At 31.7% G+C, this 12,170-nt stretch overlaps 1 protein-coding gene across 1 annotated transcript in view; it reads left to right on the top strand.

Moving 5' to 3' along the window:
- LOC126873164 (eukaryotic translation initiation factor 3 subunit A) overlaps positions 1 to 12,170 on the top strand; it is a 41,200-nt gene that overhangs the window by 1,980 nt on the left and 27,050 nt on the right. The gene's annotated exons all lie outside the window — the stretch shown is intronic.

Below are 12,170 nucleotides of genomic sequence, written 5' to 3'. Positions count from 1 at the left end.
TGTCCAAAAAATTCGCAGAGTATCATGTCGTCTTTAAAACCACAAAAATTTCAATAATTCCTTTTCCTTTCCTCTTTCTGCATTCTATCCAAAAATTCAAAAGGAATCGCACCTTGTGTAAAATCAAATAGATAAAAATGCCAGTGCTGTATTTCTCGTGATTTTCCTTGAATTTTTGCAGAATTTTCTTTGCAACCATACAAAATTGGAATGAAAAATTGAATGTTGTAAAAAATGATGAAATTCGTGGGTTGATTTAAACGCTGAATAAATGACGAGGCTTACTCGTCGTTGTTTTGATCAACGCGACCGATGATCGTCGAGTATTTTGCGTGTTACATAACTTTGATTGAACGTCTGATTGGGTCAAGTGGCGAGAACAATAGTTGATCTCTCTCCACGCTGGGCATAACCCTATTTTACAATCTTAATTTATCACATCCGCGGCAACACTCGCCCCATAGCTTTTACGTGTAAGCTTCCTCGTGCCGGAAGTGTTACTCTGATATCTTGTCCCGCGACTGATAATCTCTGCGAAGTTGAAAAGAAACGCCAAGGTCAATTTTATCGACCTCATCCTCCTCACTGCGCCGAATACCACACACTTAAACAACACTTCTCTTTCTCGCGTAATTATTCATGCTTGGATGCTGCACCTTTTCTTGGAAATAGTTATCGCGAATCATAGTAGAGAAAGGAATATTGGAATATCATCAGAACGAACGAAAATAAATTAAATTAGCACAACTTTCACACGCAACAATAATATCATAAAAAATGGCAACTTTTTGAAACTGGTAAAATAAATCGATTCGTATGAAATTCTGTGTTTCATTTTTCTTGTTTCACTTTTTACCGTTTATACTATCTAAATGGTGGCTCGTTAGAGGTTGTGATCGTGAAATCGTAAGGTCTAGAAAATCAGTGGAATTGATCAATTTGAGCTTTCAACGAATAAAATATATCTAGTGCAATAATTACAGCGTAACATTATTGGCACGTGTATTCATACGATCGATATTATTGCATCAAGAGGCATTAAAATCATCGATGTTCATTCTAAGTAGACGAACAACTGATTCTTAAAGTCAAGTGAAGAAAAAGTATCATTGGTGTACATATTGATGGAAGTAAAACATTCTTACATTTTTTATCTTTCCTTTGCGACACTTTTTTCGACACGTCTCTAGTTTCTCTTTTTATTTAATATACCTATATCAATGAATCACTATATATGATATATAATGACTATATATCATATATATAATATAATAACTATATGTCGGAGATGTAGGGATAACGGGCCTTTCTTTTGGAATTTTGGGAAGATTCCCAATACTTTGGTCTAAACTGTTTGTTATAGCTGTTCATTATAGTATTATAACAGTGGGCTTGAGGTCCAGGTGACACAACTGGTCACCGAACGTAGCCACGGTCACGGGATGAACGTTTTACTTAACAATAGAAGTACCAATGTTGAGGGACACACGTTGTATTAACAAACAAGTCCCGAGGCGGTAGCAACGACGGCTTTACGCGAGTCTGCCTAGTAATGGCGCCTGGAATTTTGTTGATAACCCTGATCAATACGCAATTGACAAGTGTGAACGTGTCAGTCTTTTATTCTTATGATCACCTTGGAGAGTTTATACACAAAGTCTGTCTGGCGGTCTGAAAGATAACGTACGTCATAGCTAACGTCATTTTCAGTATCAACACATATCCAATTGTATAAAGAGTTATCCCGTTGACCGTGGATTCGTTTGAACCTAAGAACATTGTCTTTACTTTAAGAGAGTCTTATAATCACGTATAATTGTTAAACCCTGTTAAATCAACTCTTGTACATATCACTGTAAATACAAACCTCTTTGAACAACTACAATGGCTTGTCCTAACGAAGATACACAACGCGCCCCAAGAACCAGCACCAACCCGACAAACCCGACAAACCCGACATATAAATGTAACATCTATAATATATACATACATATATAGAAAGCGTGGCGCTGTTTGGAGCAGAGGTATGGAACATGGAAGAAAGACTGGATAGAATACAAAGAAGATATGTGAAATGCATCTTAGGTTTAGATATGACAACACCAAATTATATATTGATAGAAGAATGCAAATTAACAGAAATCAAAGAAAACACATTAAAAAGAGCAGCAAGGTATGAAGGGAAAGCTTTAGAATCGAAAAAGGAACTAGTAAAGGAGTGCATAAAGGAAAGAGAGAGAAACTGGGGAAATGACCAAGAAGAGAAAATAGCAAGAAAGAGAAAGAAGGGGCTAGAAGAGGTGAAAGATGGAGGGACACAGATGGAAACAAGAGAAGAACAAGAAAGGATGACAGCAGACCAGATTAAAAAAGAAAGAAGAAAGAGGGAAGCAGAAGAGAGGTGGAAAAGGATAAGGGAATCCAAATATAACATACATTACAGAAAAATCGTCAAAGAAGAGTTACCAAAGTATTTAGAAGGGAGGATGGAGTGGAAGAACAAAAAAATATTAGCAAGATTGGGGTTAGGTAATACTCTATAGAAGAGGGAGAAAAAAGATGCAGACTATGTAAAAGGAAAGAAGAAGACTTGAGACATGTAATAGAAGAATGTGAAATAAAGGGAGGACCAAAGGACATAGAAAAAACACTAAATGAGATTGGAGAATGACTAGCAGAACTAAAAGCAATAATAAAGAAGAGAAGGGCAATACAAGTCGGGGAGGAACGACAAGAAGGAAGCATAGCAAGGAGGCAAAAGCCCAAAAGTGGCAATAGTTTTTAGTCATTAGTTCTTAGTTTTTAGAAATAGAATAATTAAGAGAGTGCAATATAATAGAGTGGGTAAGAGGGGAGGTAGATATATAAGAAGCGAAATAGGTATAAGAAATGTAAAACCGAAAGTTCGCCCAAAGCCGAAAGGCACGGACTAAACAATAATAAATAAATAATAATAAAATACATACATATATATATATATATTGTACATTATACATTGTATTAATAAATATTTATAAATTAAACATTATAGATATCACATATAATGAAATTAAATACTAAATATATTACGTATAATATTTCATACAAATATCACTGAGTGGTTAGACATTTAAACAAAATTTGCAAAGATCCTAAAGTAAGCATACAAATACTAATTGAATGAAGATTAGATAAAATCAAGCTTTGAAAGTCTTGATAAGAATTTAACAACATAGGCAAAGTAAAACCGCAATAGACCTATATTGTTCAGATTGCTTCATTCACATACGTGCAACGGTATATCGATCTGGTATTTCTCTAAAGTATAGAATGTACAAGATCGTTCACCGCCTGTCGACTGGTTCATTCAACGATCAGGCAATGACCTCTGAAATCCAAGAAGTTGTGACACGCACGACACCGATGAATAGTATGTCGTGTGAGTGTAACAGGAAAATGTCACGCATAGTTGCGTATCTACGACGGGATTTCCAATTTCCACCAACCGCATGGGATTCCCTTAAGAGTGAAAACGCGATAACTCGTAAAGTAAAATATACGGGCAGGTGATATTTATGCTGAAAGAATCGTAAATAAGAACATTGGCGAATGTAGTTTTGAAAAAAATATTAAATCTCGAAAGGGAATAACGAATAAATATAATTGAAAGATTGTGTTAACTGTGGGAAATAATTACGGATGAACATGCTGAAAGTGGCATTGTTAACAAAAATATCAAATATTGAAAAAGTTACAAGTAAATGCACTGGAAACATCGCGATAAGAAGAGTTAGCGATCGTGAAAAGAAGATTACATGTAAATATTGAACACTGTGGCAATTATATTGAAAAACTTCAAAAAATTCTAGAGAAATGTGCTGCTATAAAGAATCGATACTACTAGAATTGATTAGACTAAACCATCATAATCATAATAGTAGTAATGCTAACTGTTCAAAGAAATTTATGGTAAATACTGTATATGCAAACTAATGGAATGTTATTAATTACTATATAAAAATGGGAATGAATACATTACATATGATCAAAGCAGTGTCGATTATTAGAAAAATACAAGTATTAATTATATCAAAAGGAAATTATGATAAATATAGTACAAGTAACATAATCATAATAGTTATCGAATAAACATAAACTTTATATTTTTCCTACATATATTTAGCTTATATAGCGAAAAATACCTATTCCTTTTAATAAAGTAGCAATTTTAATTATTGAAATAGCATATTACGTATGAATGAATAGTACTTTGCCTCCAATTGAATGTCATATCAATAGCGTAATAGGCAATGAAAAAAATGATCGCTTGCGTTTGATAGAAATGTAGAAGCATTATCGGTGGAAAGTAAATAACATTCATGCATACGCCACTCTACAAGCAGGAATGTTATATTTGAAAAAATTTCATTTCATGATGTTTTACATAGAAAAATGACTTGATTTTTAATAAAAACACAAAAAATCCCCTTCTATTCCATGCTGTAATTTGCTTGATTGCATGGTACTGCTGGTAGTTCGCACAATTTTAACAACAATCAGCATACCTGCTGCTGCACCGATATCCAATCAATTCTAATACAGTTCCAATATTAAATACGCCAACGCTGATTGCGTAATTAGTCCTTTAAATTAAAAACCGTAGAAGGGATAATTTAAGTCAATTACTAGTGTTCCTTGAATACTTTTTTAGAGGTGGTATAAATATAAAATAGACATACGTATACATGTGTATAAATATAAAATTAACACATTTCCTGCCATTGAAGACCGAAGCAGAAGGCTCACTATGTATCATGTTCCGCTTTTTCCGTATATTTCGATCTGATTCTTTTAATTAATGAAGTATATAATTTACACTATAATTAAGTAAAACATAATATTAAGACGACACACATAGGATGATAGTGGAATATTTTTATAAATATAATTTCAAAATTATATACAGGTCAAAACAATACACTTTAATTTCTTTTTTAATATGATAAAATATTTATAAAAAATCTATAAGAAATATCATTAATCACTTCATAGTGATAATGCTATATCAATATATTAATCTGTATAAAGTTAAAAATATACTCAATAACAACGGTATATAGTGTTGCACCTTTTTGCAGATTACTACGTTATTGCATGAATAATTACATAAATAATACCCAAGGAGCGTAATAAAATGAAAAAATTGTAAAGTAATGCACGTTGATCGATTTCCCAGCACAAACAAACTATCGCATACACCTGCACCGATAACCTACACAACTCGATATGCGAAGTAAAACGTAATATGTATGTACTCATTGTTGGATTCAATGTCGCAATCGCGAATGGATGCATCATACACGAAAAATTCTTAGACTACCGTGGAATTCTTCGAATTTTAGTAAATCGCTGAGGAAACAAATGTTTTCGCCTTTCGATTTTTCCGGAATGACAAATTAGATTGTATTAACCCAATTATTTGAGTCATCTTTGTTAGAAACATTATGACGATAACTGAACTACGAATATTTATGAAAAATAAATAGAACAACCAGAGATTTGTTTCGTTCATAAGCACTTTATTTTTTCCATATTTCCATTGCATATCATATTTATTCTGTAGATTTTTATAGCCATAAATTTTTCATAAATACATAGATATTCCCATTAATCCACCGTGTGTCAATCGTGGATGTTTACGGATTTATGGAAAATTTTAATACGTAAAAATATACAGAATGCAGATGATACGCAAAAGGAAAGAAAATTTTTAGTAACAAATAAATCTCCGATAAAAATTCTGAGAATCGCGAATAATATAACGAATGATCGATGATGTATGTAATTTGTCATTCTAACAGGAACATAAAGAGACAAGACAATAACAAAAGCAGCTATTCATGGAATAAGACGCGATTAATGTGCGCCACTCGGAACGATTATCCAATTAGCTACCGTTAGATGAGTTAGAAGTAGCCATTCGCCCCGACCATGTTACAATTACGTCGTTAAATTTGAATTAAACTAATTGAAGCTGAACGCGACGAGCCACGAGAACCGACCTTGAATTTCTAAGCATTCATCCACATCCCCATCATTTTCCATCGTTTCCACGTATTTTTTCAAGCATAACAAAAATTACTCTGCGATCATCCTTTTTGGAGAATAGTAGACGTATTTGAATTAACCAACAATAATAATCTCTCTGATTAAATTTAATAAGAATTGAACTTTATTTTAATATTTATATCACATAGTATTTATATAAATAAGAATTAATCACTTAGATTAGCAATAATTACTTCGATATTAAAATTCATGTTCATAATTCATATAGTTTTATACAATTTCTCAGCATTGTTCGTGCAGCCCAACATCCTTCTAAAAAGATGGCTATCCTTTGGGGGATCAACTGACAGCAATGAAAATTAACGATCAGATAAGAATTTAATAAATATATCTAATGTGGGAGACTGTTGGAGGAATCAGGTGAAAGAAGTAAGATACTATCTTAAAAAAAATCTGTCACAGATTTAGATACATCTCAACTAACCCAAATGACTATTAATCTCTCTAAACTGACTATAAATCACTCTAAACAAAATGATTGCAGGATAAAAAGAACAATTTCCTACCTGTTGTATAATGTTCTTGGTAGTGTCGTTCGCGTTTGATAACATTCTTCTATTTAGACAATTGAAATAATAAGAGACCAACACACAAACACGTAAGACAAACTTTTAATTAATACATTCGACTTAGCATTAGAAGCAACGATCTACAAAATGTTTGTAGTTAAATACACTATGTATAGATTATTATAATTACTTATGTTCCTGTGTTCATTCTTTGTATTCTGTGTTTCGTCGAAAGCATCTACGTGTATAGTTTTAATAGTTACGAAAAACAAAAAATCTGAAATCCATCACTTTGATAGTTAAAATAGTTAACATTCTAAATAGAAGATAAAATTGTTCTGAAGAACATCGAAGGGCAAGGATAGCTCAACGATATACGTCTAATATTTGAAATATCTGACTAATTATGCCCACGACAATTTTCAATAAGAGTAGTACACGAAACGGTAAATATGAAACAATATTTAAACAGCGAATATAGGATTATGATCATAAACTAATCCATTTAAAATTCAGTTGTAAGTTTTCCTGCTGGTTTCGTAATACGTAACTAACATTGCGTTGCGTTACACGCGTTTCCAATTGGATTATTATGCACGGAGCGATGGTAAGTACAAGCGTGAATTTAAAATCGCATTGATTTGTCTTGCAAGTCTTCTTTACACCTCCAGATTCAAACTCGAAAAATACGGTGGCAATTTACGTTGCACAGCTTCGCTCGTGATCGAAACGAGGAAAAACACGTACAAACACGAGAAGAAGTGTAATAGTGCAATCAGATAGGACGATACGTCGTTAAAGTTTCATGAAGCTGTTCGTTACAGATCGTGTGACAAAAATCGTACGGATGGGTGATTCCCAATGCAATCTGGAAGTTCCAATTGCGAATCGGAAGAATGGATTTCAGCTTTAAAAAACGCAAAGTCAAACGCAAGCCATAGCGTCACGCGCGATTATGCGTCACTGATAATATATATATATCAAGCGGTTGATTAATCGGTGCTGGCGTTGCAACTAATAGTAAATGCAAGCTTGTACCTGCTTACGTACTTTGACAAATTGTTCTATCTCGATCGAACGACTACATTTATTATTCTTTCTCCTGTATCATAAATTTAAGTTGCCTATATTGTTGCTTTGTCGCACAGGTATTCATATAATTGGCTAAACATTCTAATGTTTAGAATAAAGAATTTCTGTTAGCTTTTATTACACAATCAAACTTAAAATATCATCCTAATATCTTTCTCTCTCTCTCTACATCATCTGCTAGATAAGTATACAATTGACTGGATATTGCAAGATATTCGATAATTGCAATTTTATAACATAATAATTTCCTTCTCTCTGTAACATTAGTGTAAATCTATATTACCTACATCGTTCTTCTATCAAACAGGTATCCATTAGGTTGGCAACTAAGTGATTGCAAATTTTGTCATTACCAGCTAATAACAAAATCCGTAATCACTTAGTTGCCAATCTAACTGATATCTGTTTGATAGAAGAACGATGTAGGTAATATAGATTTATATAACATATAATTAACTGGAAATTGGAATTTTCTGTAACCAAGAATTCTCTTTAGATATTCTTGGACAACCATAGTAACATATTTTATCGTCATAATTTCACACAACCTATGCTGTTCTTTGGTTAAATCGATATACATACGTACCTATAATTGGCGGAAAAATTAAAACATTGCATAGAACAGAGAATTGCTTTCAGATTTTAATGCGTGATAAGGGGAAAGAATTTACATAGAAAACAAAATGGCATTACGTTTGCACTAGGGATCACTAGGGAGACGCCAAGTAGGAAATTTTGAAGAATGAAACAATTAGTCATAGGTAATGGACATTATACAATAATTAAAAGGACATTAACAATGTTATGCGCCGTCTCCTTGAGATTATGCAACGAGCAATATTTCATAAATAATTCTCCTTGGCTCCCCTTCGGATCTGGTGAAGCTGTGATTTACCGTAACAAAATTGTATCCACTCACGACCAATTAAAAATTTTAAGTCAGTTTCTCATTTATAGCTACGTTAAATCGCTAGTCATTCTATAGAAATTAATTTCATAGATATCGAGAACAATTTATTTGGATTTAGATTTTTAACTAGAAAGTATCTTAAAAGAACAGAATTCTAGGATGCCACTTAATTTTTAAATTCAAATCTTCAAGAAAAGAATCCTAAAATTTTACTCTATTGTTTATTAATATCATATGGATATTAATAACGATTTTCTTTATTTTGATAGAGTTTCGGTCAAAAAATATTCCAAGATAAAGAAATTTTAAGATGAAAACTTTTCTTAAATACTAAATTTCTCTATAGAAGATAAATTAATTTCAAACTTTTAGTCGCTAATTTATTATTAATAAAACAACAGATAATTTAGTTTTCCATATAATAATAAAATTTATTGAATGCTCATCTGAAAAATTATATACAAAATTATGAATAGATGTGAACTACGAATAATTATGTTAAGAAAAATGTTTCCAAAAAAGGTAACTTAATTTTTTTATACAATACCACAAATAATAATAGTAATTGTTATTCTGATAGATTTTTCATTAAAATAATAACTCTAACTTGCAATCTTTTTAATTTATCAAGTTTTATGAAACATAAAGTGATTCTAAACTTTTTATTGATAATATATTCTGCAATGATAAAGATAAAGAGAGGGTGTGATAGACTTGTGATCGGCGAGCGGCATTCGGCCGTAATAAACAGTAAGCAAGCAATAAATCCTTGGAACAAATATTCCTAAGTGATTATGATACTTCTGTTTACGTTCTTATAGTCGTAAGTTTGTGTTATAGCCGTCTCCTTAAACGCACATGTTTCAACCTGACCACCAACTTACACCGAAACAAAATTAATGATACACTAAAATTATCCAATGAAAACTGACAAGCAAGAAGTACCTGTATCTTTCATATTCTCATTCCCGTAAGTGCGTATCTTTATGTTATTATCATTTTTTATAAGATGACGTTACATGATTCCAGCACGATAAATCATGCTTAACGTTGTTTTTGCTCATTCGGTCGATTATCATGGTTAACGTGTTCGTTATATATCTGATTTCTATTTTCTACAGTGCTGTATATTAACAGGGAATGTTCATACGATACCTGTATTTAAATTCTGAATTATTATGAAATACTTGTCATAATTTGGGGATTTTTACAGTCGATACCACACATAATCTACAGTGGCGTACAAAAATTTCTGGATAAATTTTTAATTTTAAATTGATATTCTTAAAGTGATATCAATTGGGTTGGCAACTAAGTGATTGCGGCTTTTGTCAATAGGTGGTATTGATGATATGTAGATCATAGATCAATAGATGAATGTGAAATAATATCGGTGTTATTATTATTTATTATTACAATTCTTGTGTTAGGCTTTCGCTAAGAGTTAAGTTAGGCTTTGTATAACACGTTTAGATAATAAAGTAAAAAGGTAATCATAATATAAAAGTATATGAGTAAATACATAAGTAACATTAAAATAATACTCGTACAAGAATATGATAAGTAAAAGAAAGTAGTATAATACACAAACACTGTTCTATAGTTGTAAACTATTACTTAAAATTATGAAGATAGCGTTTTGAAAATATAAAATGAAAAATCAAGTACAAAGTTAGCGTTAAACGCATGTATTAGTGGAACTTGAAGAAGTTAATAACACGTTGATCATCAATGACGTTAATCACGGTGATCATCAATGATTCACTTGTTATTAAACGTTTTAAAATGACAAATGCCATGGATTGAAAAATGTTCAACAACATGAATGACCTAGATAACATTGTGAGAGAAAAAGTGCGCGAATACAATATACAGTCAACTCTTCTATAACACTATTAATTTGTTCTATGCGTCTCATTATAGTATACAATACTGTATAGCATATCGTATATGTATATGTGTAGAACTATCATCCTTTGCTTAGAAATGCTTACAGTCTACTGTGATATATAGTAGAAGATTAATAGAACGACAAAGTGAAATAATTTTACGATCCACTGATTTTCTTGAGGTCGTCATGACAAACGCGTTTATCCATGATAAAGTTACGTAGAAACGTGTAATTAAGTATAATTCTTAATTCAAGGATTATTGGATATTGTGTCGCGAGCTCGTTCGAGCTTACGATAGAACGAATCGGCTCGCCCTTATTCAATTGTCAGGGTTGTCTACATATCTACAGTTTCCGATCGTGTATAAATAATTACTTAGTAACTGGTTCAATCAAGTGGCAAACGATTTGATTAGCTTAGTTGGTTAATGTTATTCTCTGCCTTTGTTTCCCACTTTCAACCAATTTTGAATAATTCTGTGCAAACTCTGGATTAATCAATTTTAAATGAAGCTAATTTTAAATAAATAAATCCTACGGCAATGCTAAAAAATTGTATGCCAAGTACAAACTAATTATTTAAGTAATTATAACTAAATTTTGAACAATTTTATGCAAACTTTGAAGAACTTCAAAATAACTCGGAAAGAAACTTTTATCCGTCTGTACAATCTTGATATGATCCTATGATGCAAACTTTGAATCAATTTGGAATAACTCGGAGAGAGACTTTGAGCTACCTTCTCATCAGAAATATGTATCAGCCTCATATCATCGTTATAGGAAAGAAAAAGTATATTATCACGTGACAGATGAGAAGCCCTGTAAAAATTAATTATGATCATTAATTTCACTTTTACTATTCCAATACTTGCTTCTGATCTTGCTAATGACAATGTCTACAGTCTATGGCACAGCGTCATTTAATCGTCAGGAACGTCATCATAATTGAATGTATCAATTACACATCGCTATCCTAGAAAAAAGTCAGACGACAAAGAGAAGAAAAATGAATAGAACGAAAGAACCGACTTACATGTTGCATTAAAATTACAAAGTCTACGATCTACACTTCTAGAACTTAATTACGTAGTACTCGATTACTATTGCATACCATATCTCATAGTCTCCAGTTTTGGACATTCTGTCACATACATACACATACATACACACACACACACCAGTATCATATCTACTAGAAAATGTAAAAAAGTTACTAATTATACTACTATATACTGCTATACCTATACTTACATATTACTACTATCAATAAATTCATACACATATTACCATATAGAATATTACTATATCATATAATTGTTATGGTTGTACTACACTGCTGAAATTTTAAATGTAGCACAACTATAATATGACTTCTGTTAGTAGTAACTATGTTACTGCTACATGTAGCAACATAATACTATACTACTATGCCACTATGATATTCGAAGTACCATGCTATTACTTGTACACGTATTACCATTCCAATAACTATACTACTCATATAAAACTACTATATATAATATGTCGTACGACTATGCAAAACCACTACATATATCTAATACTATTATAACTGCATTGATACTGTTATACTATATATAATATAATGCTATAACTATTGTTGTAATGTACATAATAACCACTATAATATTGTAAAGCT

This window comes from Bombus huntii, chromosome 1, assembly GCF_024542735.1.
Source record: "Bombus huntii isolate Logan2020A chromosome 1, iyBomHunt1.1, whole genome shotgun sequence".
NCBI classification, from domain to species: domain Eukaryota; kingdom Metazoa; phylum Arthropoda; class Insecta; order Hymenoptera; family Apidae; genus Bombus; species Bombus huntii.
This window is presented reverse-complemented; position numbering and strand designations above follow the sequence as displayed.